Here is a 16,237-nt window from a genome sequence, read left to right as displayed (position 1 = left end):
TTGTAGACCATGAGGGGTTATATATCATACAGAACGCATTTTTCTTTTAAAAGAAGCCAAAATGTAATAATTGTGGAATAAACTGATCATCAACTCTGATCGTGTAGAAAGTGTACATATGAATTGAAATGAAAAAAGAGGTGTAATTTCCCCAATAATTCAATTCAATATACTAAGCCACAAATACAAACAGGTATTTCCCAAGAGACACATATCAATTTAGAATATACAGCTCATCATCAGATTCACTGTGTAGACACATGAGTAACAGTGCTGAGAATAATGAGTTCCATTTGTCTGTGGTGTCAAAACCTAGGGTGGTTGCTGAACACATCGGTTTAGCATTACTTCGACATGAACTCCTCTGGGAGGTAGTTTTACATGATCAATCACTTGCCATAAATTACATTTCTGAATGCAACATATTAGTGAAGTGTGCAACCAAGGGGGTATTCGGGACCTGTCGTTGAACCCTACTTTTATGGTGATTTATCCTGTCCTTCACTTTCAGAGTAGTTTGTCTTATGTAGATATGATTACAAGGACATTTATCCGCACAGACAACACTGGTTAAATTGCAATTCGTAAATTCAGTTCAAGTGTGTGTGTGTGTGTGTTTGTAATATCATCATGCTCTAATGTTTTTTGTGTCTATGGCCTGATTGTAAAGAGAACAATTGTGTAAGCATGCAATATTATTCTAATATGTCTTTTCTTCTGTTTTTAGGTTAAGCGCGCAAGCAATCTGTGGGCTTTTAACTACGCCCACCGCATGCTTATCACTATCAGTGATTCATGAGCTTGCCTTTTCAAAAATCCTTTGTTATCATTGGTAAATGCTTTATGTTTGTCCCTCCTTTGGGCGGTTTTGTTACCACCTTGGACACCAATTTTGTTACATGGATAATTGCACGTTTACCGATATGTTTGACTGTGAGCGAACTTCTTTTTCCTTTTGTGTCTCTCCTTTGCGCTCATGCTCACGGTGATCATGTCTCGCTTATGTCAACTGTTTCTTTTTATTTTCAATTTATGTGGCAAGAAAAGTCCAGTTAGGAATTTACAATGCTCATAACTCTAACTCAAGCAAACGCAAGACCCATTGCATTGCAAATGCTTGTTTTAATCTGTCAATGTTAATGTATGAATCAGGAACAGGAGTCATAGGATTAAAGGTGGAGATTGAGCCTATAGGAACGATCCACTGATTGTCTTATTTATATATACATGAACAATATCAATAATTGATTTTAATTGTCAATACACTCATAAGCAAATTAATATTAACAATAATATTGGGAGACTTGAAGGCAGTACAATTGTGCTTTATGGATCTATCAAGAATTTCAAAATCAGACACTGTAGAGAAGAATCTAGAATAAGCAACAATGGTGCTCTGTGAAGTAAAGAGGTCACACAGTGAAGTGGGTGCACTGACAGAAAGAACACAACAGGTGATCATGAAGTAGAAAAGGGCTAATACTTTGAAGGGTTGGACATAATAACAGAGAAATCCATAAGTCTCTCGCTAGGTCCTGCAGGACCAGCTTCTCAGTAAATTGTCCTTATGGCCACTAATGCTAACAGCGTTTCGACCAGCAGGGCACTTATAGATTCATCATCAGGACAGTAATCAATTTGCAGAGAATAAGTCTTGGAATATTATTGTTAACATTTATTTGTTAAAGTTTGGATTAAGTGACAATTAACTTGTGATATTGTTCATATTTTTAAATTAAACCTAAGGGCATTTTTGCTGCTTTTCAAGCATTATATATTCTATCCTCCATAGCTATCTGGGTTGCTTCTGTGATGGATATAATCACTACAGTCAATACACAGTCATGTGTCTGCACTAGAGAGTGCCTTGTCACTGATGTCAAGGTTTGCATGACATCACCTCCTGATGTCATCAGATATGCTGAATAGTTCTTGCTTTAAGAATTTTCAAAACTTGAGCGGGACACACATCTTGTCTTTTCTTTTCTTTCAAGCACTGCTGCTACACAATAAGAAATTGGTGGCTATGTTCAAGTAACTGGGAATCCTACATGTTTGAAACTAGCCCTAGATGTTTTTGTTTGTGTGGATATATATGTGTGTGTGTGTGTGTGTGTGTGTATTTGCAATAATGCACTTAGGCGATGCAGATACAGACTTCGTAGGCCATGCGACAATGAAAAACAAATTAAGCAGTGAAGAGACTGCTGTAATAAACAATAGACTCATGTTGTTATTTCAGGGACACATTAAAACATTGATTTGTTATCAGCACTGCAAATGATTCTACGAACTGCTGAAGCACTATATAAAAGCAACAAATACATTATCACATATAGAAATGTGCAAATAACATTTATAGGTCATTTTCTCCTACTGTGTTTGTACAGGACTATTGGACCACTCAGGTTATCATTTGGGTACTAGGGAGCACAGAGAGTGCAGGACATACTAGTCTTGTGCTTTGCACATGAGACCACTCTGTCCTTATCTCCAACAGTAACCCCATTCTGCCCTCTGATCATGCTGGTCATAGAAGCATTCGCAATAATCAGACTTCACGGTCTTATTGTCCATTTATAATATGACAAAAGGCAAGCAAGTCCTAAGAGATGCCACCTTCTTATTTATTTGAAGTTATGCCATTAATGATTGTAGTTCCATGGCAGTGCAGATCCATCAACCCAATTTACAATCCTCTGCATGCTGTTTCTAAAAGGCAAACTTTCCAATACAGACACCAGTAAGAAAGAACAAGCACACCACAAGAACCAGCAGCTTTACATTCAGTGGGTTGTCCTTGATTGCAGCTGGTGAAGTGGCCACGGCGAGACCTGGCTGAGGCGCAGGCTTCAGCAGTTGTGTTTTGTCTACCTCCAAATCGTTATTTTCCTTCACCAGCCTCTGAACGTCAAGTTGTAGCTTCCTGTAGTCGTCCCTTAATTTCTCAACCCCCAGGTCACCCAAATGATACATTTCAGATGTGGATGCGGCTGGGGATTCTGTGCTCTCTGTAGCAGTGGATGTCATTTTGTTTGTTTGTACTTCAGGAGGCTTCTCAGAGGCATCTGGGAGTATAAATATGCAACTAAGTTTGGACTCCATTATTGCCTCTTGTATTGCGTTTCTCCATACTTCGTCTACATCTGAGGTATCAGGAGGGACAATTACGGACTGTATCTTGAACTTGTGTCTATCTGCCTCAAAAGGATCATAATTGAAAGGTTGCAGCATCACCAACACATTAAAGGAGGATTGTCCACGGATTATCCCACTGCTGGGCCGCACACTGTACCTACGAGGAACAGTGGTCTTCACTCTAAAGGCTACATTTTGCTTGAGAGGATTGTGGAGCTTCAGAAGAGCACTGACAACATCTGTAAAAGGACCATAAAAGGTCAGCATGTCCTGTGGTTCTAGCACAAGCACCTGCATTGCCATATATGGGTGTGCACCAACCACTGCTCTTGGCAGCCGGGTAGTCAGGGTGGTGCTGTGGGAGGGGTGGGTGGGTGATAGGATCCACAACAGGTTGTTAGGGGAAAGTCAGTCTGTCACAGAGTTCTCATAAAGAATCCAAGTGTTAACATTCCAAATGGATGACAGAACAAATGTGAGGCAGCCATGGAAGCCATGCTCTTGGAATAGGAACTGTGGAACTCATAGCCTTTCCTTTAGAGCAGGATCCAAGGAATTAGACGTAGATAGGTTTTAAACATGTTTTTGTTGATTCCTATGTCAAACCTCTTGTCTCTCCCATCTATCCAACATCCCCTTACCACAACTAGGTGCTCGGACTACAACTGTGGCCAAAGGATGCTGCAAAATGCTGGTACACTAAAGTGTAAAGGAGTTTAACAACTGGAGAAAATAAAGTCATTCAAGAGTAGTCTTGGAGGAGGTGGTGGATCTTCAGTTGTTTTCAAAACAATTTGAAGTTTTGATCACTGTGGCGATGCAATGGAAGACAGTTACAGAGAGATGAGCCTTGATGGATGGTAAAGAGAACTTCTCCAAAACTGTTTCAGTTTAGAAAAGTCCAAAAATGCATCAAGCAAGCGTGTGCACTGTCACAATTGGCACAGCAAAACACCTTTCATTAATAATCAAACATTTCCAATTTAGCATGTTTTCCTGATGTTTATGTTTTAACTTTTTCCCACAACAATTCTCAAAACAATCATGTTAGTTCACCAAATCTTTTTCATTGGTGTAGTCATAATCGCGATACATTTCAAACCATGTTCGGTTCTTCGTCCGCATAATAAATGGATTTCTTCAAATCTGTTAAATACATAAGAAAAATTGCCTAGACAAGAGTAGAAATTAACTGTTAAGGAAGGCCGACCTTCGACTTTTGGCCAAGCAATAGGTAGGGAATAATTTTGAGGCACTGTCTGGAGCTGCACCAAGCACCGATTTCTATACCAGGCACAGGGGGTTGAAAACTATCTTTTGATTTAAAGACAAGCAATACAATCAGTGTAAACATTCAGTGATTCAGTGCAAACCTTTTGAGCCGTAGAGTAGTTGGATGGCAACATTTTGTGATCCCCATAGCTTACGTATTATCTGGCTGGGTAACCCCAATAGGTGCCATTGTGGTAGTCACTGCAAATAAGCTTTTCAGTTTTAATAAGGGTCAAAGGTCTGAATTTGAAATGGGAGTATTCCTCTGAGACAAAAGTAGAAAAACATATTTTGGTTATGGAATTAACCAGAGTAGAAACTAATACATCAGCGTCAAAGAGGACTCCCAGGTGTCTGGCTGAGCTAGCAACGGAGGGAGGAGTGTGCAGATGGAGGGTCAGAGAGTGCCATAATTTTTTTATATGTTGGAGGCAGTCAGCGCTTAATTTGTGTTTGTTGTTTCCGGTGCTGAGCACCGACACTTATTTTTTAGGGCCGGGGCTTATTCTTCTGCCTCGAGCATTTGCTGCGATGAAAAGAAACATATGAGACAGAAGGAAGAAGGGTAAAACGAAAAAGCGTCACAAAGGGAGAAAGTAGGAAGCTGCTAAAGAGAGCTGAAGGGATAGGGAGTGGCTTTATATGGATTGAAGAGGGCAGAGGTGGCTTCAGGATTACGCTGCCTTAGTATTCCGTGTTCCCACATTTATTTGCAGCAGCCGTGTGTTTAAGAGGAGGGCTTTGAGCACCAGCTCATTTTTATCGACAAATTAAGCACTGGAGGCTGTAGGGCATGCACATCTGAGAATCGTAAGCATACGCACAATAACTGATGTTATGGCTGTTGAGGATCATTGCCGGGGAGACATACGCAAGTTGGGTGGAATAAGTTTATCTTTGTAGCACACCACAGGTCACACAAATCACTCTGGATAACAAAGAGCAGATTTTTAGCTGTTTGGTATGGCTGCATAGGGAAGTTCTGACGAATTGGATAACCCTGTCTCTCTCTCTCGTACTCAGTAGTTGTGATAGAAAAGTGAAACGATGGACCATGATCAAGACATTAGTCAGGTTTTAGCAGAGTTAAGACACAATGTTGTCCCGACAGAGAGATAGTTCTTCGATAATGGTCCGTAAAACTCTTTCAGTTTACAGTGCCTCTCATAGGGATCAAGACCAAATGTAAGTTGTAGGATTACTGGATTTTAATTAGGTGGTAAGTTAGGTGCAGATCACCACTTCCAAATTGTTGGCAACGGTAGGGAGGCGCAGATCAGTCTGAATTTTGTTGGAGTTTTTGGGTCAGTAGTAGAGTTCGTGTGAAGTACAATGAAAGTGGTTTTAGGATGGTTAGGTATGACTCCTGTACACAGGGAAGATTGCGGAATCTGGTTGTGACCAAAAGTAAAGCAGATTGGACTTGTTTAATAGTTTTTGTGTTGCAAGAGTCAGACAAGCAGGCCACTTGTTTGTTTCTGGATAATCGTATTGATATTGTTTTCCTCATAGGGCGGGTGAAAGAAACCCAAGCAGACCTAGGTTGAGTAGAGGTGTTTTCCTTTGACTGAGAAAAAGGATTCACTTTAAATCAGTTTGTTGGTTGTGTCCTTGTTGTGAATGGTACAACTGAGGGCTAGGTGAAGAGGTTGTGGTCATCTCACCATAAATTGTAAAGAGTTATTTTGAATAGTTTCTAGCTTCAGTGATACGAGACTGGATGTATGCCTTTTTGCTCTGAAGAGGACTGTTTTATAGTCACTGTTGTGGACGTAGCAAACAGTTTTATTGGATAGGAGAATATACTTGCTTCCTTTGCATTTCATGAATTTCACCTTTTGCTTCAAGAGTCATTTACTGTGTTTGGCTCTGGGTGGTTTGATATAAATTTTGGTGAGATTGGCAAACTCTTTCAGTACATATGTGTTGATTTCAAAGAGGTGATAAAGAACGTCAGAAGAACCATCTGTGGTACAGTCCTTGTCAGCAAGAGCATGGAGGAAGTCCTTGGTTTATATATTTTTAGGTGCCTTCTCCGGGATGCTGGGAAAAGGAAGTCGTAACAACCATTTTGGAGAGGAATTCATCTTGCAAGATAATGTAAGTGAGAGAATGATCAGACCAGAAAAAGGCTGATAGCTAGTGCCGACCAGATTGAGAACTTTTAGAATAACAAATTCAAACCATGGCTGGCTCATGAGTGGAAGAGTCGATGAGTTGAGAGTAGTCTATATCTGTATTCCTGGGGCACAGGAGTTATTACGAGTCATTTATTCTGATGTTTAAATTTAGAGTGTAAGAGATATGTGAGGAGGACATTATCATTTATGTTAGAGCCAAAAGCCCTCTTGTAAAGGATTTGGATGATTTTGGGGGATGATAAATGATTGTGCATAAGGAGGATTAGTTGGTCCTTACACATATAATAATAAGCAAGCTTATGAAAGAGTAATAGTGTTCGCTTCTAGGTTCATGACAAATTATGTTAGATTGAAGTTTGTTGGGCCTTCCTCTACCACAAATATTTTGATAGAGGAAGTTGAAACTTTTTGTCTTTTACCATAATGTATTGGGGTGAGCTTTAAGAAGTGCACTGAGCTATTTAGTGCACTGCATTTAAAACAGTTATTCTTTCATCCTAAGCAATCACTAAACCTCCATAAGGATGTGTGGTTTGAATGTATTTAATTTTTCGTCTTTGCAATTCTCATTCCCACTTGTGGTTGCCATTTTAGTAATATATGAGGTATTGTACAAAAAAAAAAAACACTTTAAAAGTTGTTTACTGATGATATGAGATTCTGATGGTCTGAAGCCTATAGTAGACTGTGTCTAATTAATTATGTATAAAAGCTTTCTAAAACTAGTAATGCAATTAGTTAAATAGGGTAATTGTACCAGGCAGCAAAATCATTCTCTGCTCTGTTGTACAATAGAAAATAAAACATCTGGGCACTGGAAGTAGGTTTAACAAGTTATTAGTGGGGCCCAACTCCCATCATACGAGTAGTTCAACCAAAACAAGGTAAGCAGAGCCAGTGGAATGTCCTGACTCATATTCCATGGTGATCCATGAAAAAGTTGTGAGAATAAGTGCATGCCTCAGATCCAAGGATAGGCCACTAAAAGGGTAATTTGATATTCTGCCAGCCAACCAGCAAAGGACTCTTAAGCTGTCCTACCTTGAACACCTGAAAAGATTAGTCTTTGCTGAATAGGTGTGGGGCTACTTAGAACACACACTTGTATGACTTCCCTGCATACCCCTTAGGCCAGTCCACCTATGGTAAACAATGTGATGGTCTGACTCTTGGCTCCTATTGTAAATTATCAGTGAGTGCCAATCTCCAATGGTTCTTATTACGTGTGCTTTCAGCAATATATTTGGTGGTCAAATGCTTTGATTTTGGGATTCACAGCAGATCATGTACAAGTGCTATATGCAATGAATCATAATACAGAAGGCATGCCAACAGACCTAATTGAGATGGGAAACTCATGATTTTTAAAGCTAATATTCCCTTTAAATGTATTTACTACCAATTTCAGAATTTATAAAAAACAAGCCAGAAGAGTGAAATACTGTTTGGTATTAGCAAAATTGCCATTATAGTTCTCCATTAGAAATGTGCCAGCATTATGTTGACCTCAAAAGTACCCAAATCCAAGATGGCTGGTCATAGCTCTTAAGTTATAGATTGTGCTACCACTTCCCATTACAAGATGGCTGCCTTATATCGTAATACTGTACATCTAATAGTTGAACTGCACAACGTATGTGCAAATAGCTACAATAATTCCTCTATTTTACTGCTGTTTTTCCTATGAAGTAAGGCAGCTCCCTGAGATGTGTGTGCAGGAAGGTAGCAGACACATACCTAGACACGGAAACTGCGGAAGAGAGGGCTACTTTATATTACTAGCCTGATATGTTCCAATAAAGCATAGCAAGTCACTTATCTACAGCATGGATGCTTGGAGTTTCAATTCAATAAACACATTTAGAAAACTTGAGACAGGTACTGACGGGTTAGTTTTGATAACTCAACTGGAAAAACTAACTGATCAGAAAAAAATACATAAATAAATTTAAAGAATTAAATCAGGATAGACTAGATAAATTGGAGGAAACAAGAAAAGGTCCACAAGAACAAAAGAGGATTGCTTTACTGGCAGAATACTGACTTTGGCAAAACGTTTTGAAGGTCCATAGGGAGAAACCAAAAAATTTAGGCAGTGAAATTCAAGACTAATTCAGTATAGGTAGCAGCACAGAAGCAGACTCGGATTGAGGTGATTGAGGATCGGGTTGACAAGACTGTGGAAAGTACACAGGGTTCTTTTTTACATGAGTTCAGGTTTATAGGACAAGGTTACAGAAGAAAGACAAGGAGAAGTCAAATGAGAATCAAGGGCTGCCAAAAACAGTGAACTGAAGCACTAACACAACTTAAAGACACTGTCTGTAATGAACGGATTGACTGCAAAACATATCTTACTGCAGTGCAGTACCGGGATAGGGGGGATGTTTGAAGTTGATTATTATATTTTCTTGAAATGTGATTATACATAGGTACCAACATTCTATCATTTATACAAAGTCCCCCAAAGGTACCAATATTCTAACATTTTTACAAAAATCTAGATATTCCTCCTGGACGTCCCACTGTCCCATCCAAACATTCTAGTGGAAAACATATATATCTATATAGATCACTATCTGATGCCCTTTGTTGGGGTTTTGAGTTTGTATGTTAAAGATACCAAAGATTCCACATGTAAAATTGAAAACAGGGCAGGAGGGAGATTTCGGTATGTTCACTGAGTTTGTAAATAGCTTTTATACAAGCATCAAACACAGCTAGGGAGTTGAGACCGGTATTTACAGCTTACATATAATAGCTTTAAAGTATTTCCAACAAGCATGCATGCTTAAAATAATGGTGGAATACTGTTTGTCTTATAATATCTTTGTGTTTGGTGATGATTGTTAAAGGCAGAGGGGGGGGGCGCCTTGGGTACTTCCTTTACCACTAGCAGCTATGCAAATTTATTTATGGGCTAGTGGGAGGAGCGGGTAATCTTGACAGTGGAAATGACAGATTGGACAAAATGTGTTATTGTCTGGCTCCTTTACATAGATGACGTTTTATCTGGAAAGGCGAAGAGAAGATGCTCACAATTTTGTAGATCTCTTGAACCACAGAAGTCTACATTTGGGGTTCATATCACACAGGAGTGTCAAAAAAGTATAATAATACTTGGATTCTGCTGTTAAAGCAGTCAGGACAGAATGACATACTACGCTTTATAGAAAGACCACTGCAGGCAACACCATTTTCCAGTGCAACAGTAGCCATCCTAGAAATTTGAAATGAAATGGAGCATCCCCTAAGGGGAACTGCTCTGAGTCAGGGCAAACTGTACTACTTGGGAGGATTATACCAAAGCGAAGAAATGATTAGAAGATTTAGCCAGATGAGATACACAAAAGAAGTCAATAACAAAGCAGAAGAGATTGTGTCCCATTTAACAAAATCAAACCGATTAAGGGTTGGAAGGAAGAGAAAAACACATAAAAAACAAAATAATATTACACACTTCGTGACATTTAACAGCATGGGAGCACTGCGTTCATGAAAGCATCTTCCATCCGAGACTATCTGGTACAAAGCAATCTGTATCAGGGTATCAAACATACCCAGTTGGGACGGAGAAAACATTTCTATGTATGTCAAGTATGCAAGGCATGTAAAAATAGTAGAAACAAATCATCCTATGTCCAGGAAGGCAAATACATTAATAAAAATGCATTATTTGCTATTCGAACCTATGGTGTATCTGTTGGTCAGGCCATGCAACAAAAGATATGTTGGCAATACCATAAATCTAAGAAGAGACTTTAGGATTATATAGTGATTTCAAACCAGGATCCATCATAGCCGGTGGTGAGGCACTTCTAAGAACTACACAATAGTAATAGGGATATATTACAATATTTTATTGTGGACACGATTCACCCCAATCTGAGGGGAGGTGACAGGGTTAAATCCCTGAGTACGGTGTGAATCCAAATACATAACTGATCTGCAAACTAAAGTACTTGAAGATCTCAATAAAGACGAAGAATTAGCAGTGCATTTAAACTAACTTTTCTACCCACCGCTTTCGCATTCATATTCAGAAAATAAACTTATGCCCATGTGGGCAGAATAGATTAGAACCATAAATATAACAACAGGTCGAGAAACTACAAATTGTTGAGAAGAACAGAGTTATGACATTATATTGAGGAAAACATGATCAATTATTGATATATCCCGTACTACATTTTGTGAATATGAGAACACAGGCCATGAATGATTAAATAATGCTGTACTTTCACATATGAAGAAATGACTTAAGGATTGTAAAGTTACCTGGAACTATTCATTTCTGTTACGGACTGTGTAAATGAAATTTCTACTGTCAGTATTTTCTCTATGTCTATCATGATTACGTTGGGAAAGTATTAGTACCTTCGTGATTTTAATGCACGAGCACTTTAAAGATGGCAGGTTAACTTTTGAAAAAACAAAATAAAAAAGGCTCACAAATACCCGAAACGCAATTCTGTAATATAAATACCAACACAATTATTACTGGACTGCTCGCTTCCAGCCTAGTGTCATTGTTCTGCAGGAGAGTATATATATATATATATATATATATATGTGGGTATCGGCCACATAAAAAAATTTAACAAGTAGGTTCTGTTGATGCAAGTGTTATTTCACTTTGTTTAAGATTTTTTTAGACATATTGCACAGCAGCGCTGGCTGCTATAAACATGGCTTAAAGAAAATAAAAGAGCTATGACGTAATCAATGCTGGACGTCTTATATGCACTTTTTAGGTCGAGCCTAGGCTCTTGCGCTGTTTCCTCCAGTCATGTATATGTTTTGTGGGCTTACAGCTCACCCATTGTCTTTTTTTATTTGTCTCTTTGATTGTCCTTTAAAAATGCGTACTTGCTAATGGAGAATCCTTCCTCTTGGTCCCTCCTTTTTTTAGTGTTTTGTTTCCTCCCACGGAGCACTGCCCAAGTACAGGTATCTTTACGCAGTTGCTATTGTTTATTTTGTGGGACAATTTTTTTCTTTCTTTCCTGCTTGTGTTCCATTGTTTGCCTGTCTTCAGTGGGTGGGTGTTAAGCTTGGGCGCCCGTCAGTGTTTGCATTTTAATGTATCTTCAGGTAACCTAATCTCCCCGTGCCATCTCCCTCCCACCTCTTCTGCCCATCGCTGCTTTCTTTTATAATCTCCCTGTGCTGGCCCCCACCTCAAACTCCCACCTGTCACCATTTCTTTTTATTGATTTTCCATCAGGAGCGCAATTTTTTTTACTTGCTCCTAGCGACGTTGTAAACACAACTGTAAATCACTTCCAATGCAAGACGCAGAAAAAGGCAGTTTTGGATAAAGCTCTGCAGTGGTGTTGCGATCTCTTGAAATCAGGGATGAATGATTACGTAAACTACGTACTTATAATAACACGTTGGGACACATCAGCCACATCTGCCACTCCCACATATGCTAATAGCTGCAAGTTCTGACTGGTCATAGAATGAAACAATGCTATTGATTAGAAATAGGTTGCATTTTGTGATTGGACGAAGCTGGTGATTATTAAAATGCGTTTTGATCAAGTGGAAAGTCACATACTACACTTCTCCTTGCTAAACGTTCAAATCAGCCTGCCTCTTTGCCTTTAGCACATCTTATCATAATGGCTGCATTTACTCTGCAGTGGTTACGGTGATAATGTAGGTCAGTATGTGAAGTTTTGGGGTAAAGAATTGTGCTAACACTTTAATATGAGGAATTACAATTTCCATCATGGTTGTGTCTTTTGTCTGCAGACCGAGATGTTCAGCGCGCATAAAGCTTTGTATGTCTGCGCTTTTTACGGGAAGTCGTGCTTAATTCCACGCAGAGAATCTTGGAATATACAGTTCTCCTGTACAACTAACTGTCACAAATATAATATTTAATCTACCATAGGACACAAATGACCTACTTAAATGTTCTCGCTAGAATAGAAAACATGACAGTAGGACATTAACAGGAAATTAATTGTAGTATTGTCACAGTATCATCTAGGTTACATCAATTGCTATCTATTCCTGCTAGAATACGTACAAATACTTGCCACCCTCTGTGTTTAGTGTTAAAAGCCAGGGCATCTGTGACATTTACAACAAATTGCCATAATGGACATTGGAAAACACGCACTATACTGACAAATCTCGGACTTCTAATCACTTTATGTATGGTTTACCACTCCAATTTCCCATGCAACTCCTGGAACATGAGACTCTTTTTTGGGGGTTTATTCTTAGTAGCCCTTATTCAAATGCATTGCACGTGCAAGATACTTGTGTTCCAATAAAGTTTGTAGACCTTGTGATTACTGCTTGATCCCTCAAGTGTGACATAGCATAAGATAGACTTGCATGTTGTGAGATCTTAATGAGATCTCACACACAGCAGAATGGATCCCAATATGGAGCAATAGCAGCCACAGTAAGAGAGTGATATATTATGATGAACATTAATACTAGTCTGCCATCAGATTAGCGGTCTCTGTCAATGTTTTCCTTTCATGGTAAACACATCGATGATTTTCAGAAATGTTTCTAGTAGTACCATATCTTGGTAATAAATTCCATTCTGTTTATTTGAGAAAGCCCATTGTCTTACAGTAGAGGTCGATGCTGCAGACTTACTATATTTTGGCAGTTCCTGTATTGTGTATTTTATTTAACAACAATATGCTTAGCAAACAAGTATGCATATCAACCATTTAAACCTAAAATACCTGTATAAACAACAATGTAAATTAACTGGTGATCTTAACAGGCTGTATTAAAATAACTCTCTCTACTGCCTAATCTATTAAAAAAAATACATACAATCTCCACTTCCTACACACCAGAGGTCTTCCAACTTTTTGATGGGAGACCCCCCTGTCGATAATGGTTTTCTGACAAAAAATTTCTAGAACCTGATACTCTTCATCTTCGCCAACCATAAACACCCACAATTCCCAAAGCAAATCATTTTTATGGTGGGGAAATAATATTAAAAACATGCTTAGCAAACCAAAGGTTAGTGGGTGACAGTCGTTTGGTGTCAGAGGCTTACCACACAGCTCAAACAAAAAGTCTCCAAAAAGAATTACCCAAAAATGCACAGTTACTTTATTTTTCACAAACAAAACATAATTTGACAAGACTTATTTGGTTGATAACACCTTCCTGAACTAATGTGATGGGAGTGCCTGTTTTTCGCCAAAGAGACGGTCAAACTGTGGTTGCACCTTATTAGTACCAGTTTAACACCCAAATATAATAATAAGTAACAAAAAAGTGACCAGTCCAGGTTTGGGAAGGACCTTCTACTGCACAGCAACATGTGTTGCTGTTTTTTAGTAGCTTTTGGACTGTCTGAGCTATATACAACAGATTATACAGCAGATGATGGATTTTGTGGCAAATGCAGAAAATCCATAACTATGCAAAAATTGCCGCGGCAGCAGAATCACATAATTCTAGTGGTCCAGGGTATAGTGGCTGTAATGCATGTGCTGCAACTTTAGTGGATAGCATATCAGGAGAACCATTCTATATTTCATGGGATGCTGACGGCCTGGCTTTTACAGCTGCATGGAACTACAGGTTGGTAAACACCATTCATCATAATTAAAACATACAATCATTAATTATGAATTGTAAGGTACAAGTGGGATGCTACCTTTAATTCAAAGGGGGGGGGGAGTGGTCCCTTAATCTTCTTTCACACTATTTTTCGAAAAAGGTTTTTATGTTTGACATTATGAAAACAGATGTTTCTATTTTAGCAAAAACAGACTCCTGGTTATACTAGTTGGGGCGGGCGGCTTAAATGAAAAATATATATAAAGAAGTTTTTACTCAGTGGGAAATGCTCTACAGTACATTATGAAACCTATATTAGTTAATGCACTGCAGAAGTTTGTGTGTAATCAGAAAGCCACAACTAGATCTCGCACAGTTGAAATCTGTTGATTTTGCCAACGCTTCTTTCCCTTTCACTAACCCTCTAATGATATATACGTAGCCCTGCCAAGTACCACATATCAGAGGGTAGACTCCCGCATTTTAATGCTGATGTCCGCTTCACCTCATTAGTATGGATTGGTCATGCATATAAAACTCCCTGATACAATTTGGGTTAGGGCGCTCCAAACAAACAGCTTGATGTGCAGTATTTAATCTTTACACTGTAGCTCTGCCTGTAAAATAATTTACCCTGTGGGTCGGCCTGTGAGATGGGGATACATTGTATTCTTCACAGGCAAACAGATTACGCTCCCTCTCCCTGCCCGCCCAGCCTCTCTGAGACACGTGTGGTTGCTGGACTTTTAAGCATGGGCTACTTGTGAGTTAGTGAGTTAAAAGGGTGTGTTTCCAGTAGCCTATGGTAGGCGAGGAGGCCCACTGAATGAACAAAGAGTAATGCGATATGTGTTATTCACACAAAGTATTTAAATATTTTGCACCTCTGCCAGCCAAAGACACACAGTTTTAATCCAAGCTATGTTTCGAATTATTTGTTTGCTGACACCCGAGAGGAGTGTTCTTCATGAATTTAACAGTGATTTTAATGATTGAGAATGAGGATTATAGTTAAGCAACGTTTTTATGTATCGTAGGCAGTACTTAATTTGTGGCATCAGGAGACAGCCTTGAACAACTGGCAGCAGCCTGTCCCCACAGCCTACATGTTAAAAATTCTCAGAGCTCAGCATGCTTTCTTGTTGCCCATGTGCAGTGCTGTAGGTCCATATAACTTCCTCTGAAGGCTTTAACTACCACACTAGCAGCAGCCTACGGAGTGTCCTATTTACTGCATGCACGTAGGAGCTTGTCTCTGTGTAAGATACCTTAGTCCTTGTTCAGGTGGTCAGACAGTCTCCACCTTAGTCCACATTGGATGGCTGTAAGCAACTACAGATGCTGCAATGGCTGTTGGTGTGCCACAGACTTATTGGTCTCAGGAGACTCCGAACCCTACTAATTGACATCCACCCTGGTTCCTGGTGGACCTGTTTGGACCCTTGTCCACGGCCATGCGTTGCGTGCACAATGCAGAGCAGGAACTTGAAGCACAACAAGGAGCCTATCAATGTAGTGCCAGGTAGGACAAACTATAAACTCCTGTTCATGCTGCCAGGTAGCTGCTATTAAACGCACACAAACCCTTTTCACATTTTTGCTCTTTTGACAAGAAAATTTAAAGTTCAATGCTGGTCATTTTCATGATGTTCACACTCTGGTGTACTTCCACTAACTCTCTGATATTTTGGTTGTACTGCCACATCATCTCTACTTGTGCTCTATTTAAATATGGTATGTAAGTCTGCTTCTGGCATTGGAATGGTGCAACACATGTTGCAAGGTCTGTAGGTTTCGGTCACTGGAGCAGAGCTTTAAATGTTTGGAGGGCAGTGGGTTATAACATGGAAATTAATACTGTGTTCGAGCTTGGGGGGGGGTTGTTTACATGGGGAGTCTTTGAACTGGGTGGTGCTATACGCCAATGCAGTGCGTTATCGCCAGAAGCCATTTATGAGAACCGTGCGTACGACTTTATATCTGACGTGAAAGCTCCCATGATATTTCAGGATTTGGAATAGAGGTAAAACATCAAACAAGAACTGGCATTCTGTGGTTACATGATCTTGGAAATGCATAGTTTAAAGCTGCTACTGGTACTGTTAATATTTATTGTCGTTAGTAAACAA

The 16,237-nt window shown here is 39.3% G+C and overlaps 1 pseudogene; it reads right to left on the bottom strand.

Annotated features, from left to right (window-relative positions):
• Positions 1-1,964: 1,964 nt before the first annotated feature.
• On the bottom strand, positions 1,965-3,564 carry LOC138267791 (vesicle-associated membrane protein-associated protein B pseudogene; annotated as a pseudogene).
• Between the last annotated feature and the right edge of the window lie 12,673 nt (positions 3,565-16,237).

This window comes from Pleurodeles waltl, chromosome 12, assembly GCF_031143425.1.
Source record: "Pleurodeles waltl isolate 20211129_DDA chromosome 12, aPleWal1.hap1.20221129, whole genome shotgun sequence".
In the NCBI taxonomy this organism is placed as follows: Eukaryota; Metazoa; Chordata; class Amphibia; order Caudata; family Salamandridae; genus Pleurodeles; species Pleurodeles waltl.
Note: the sequence above shows the minus strand (reverse complement) of the source record. Positions and strands in the feature narration are given on the sequence as shown.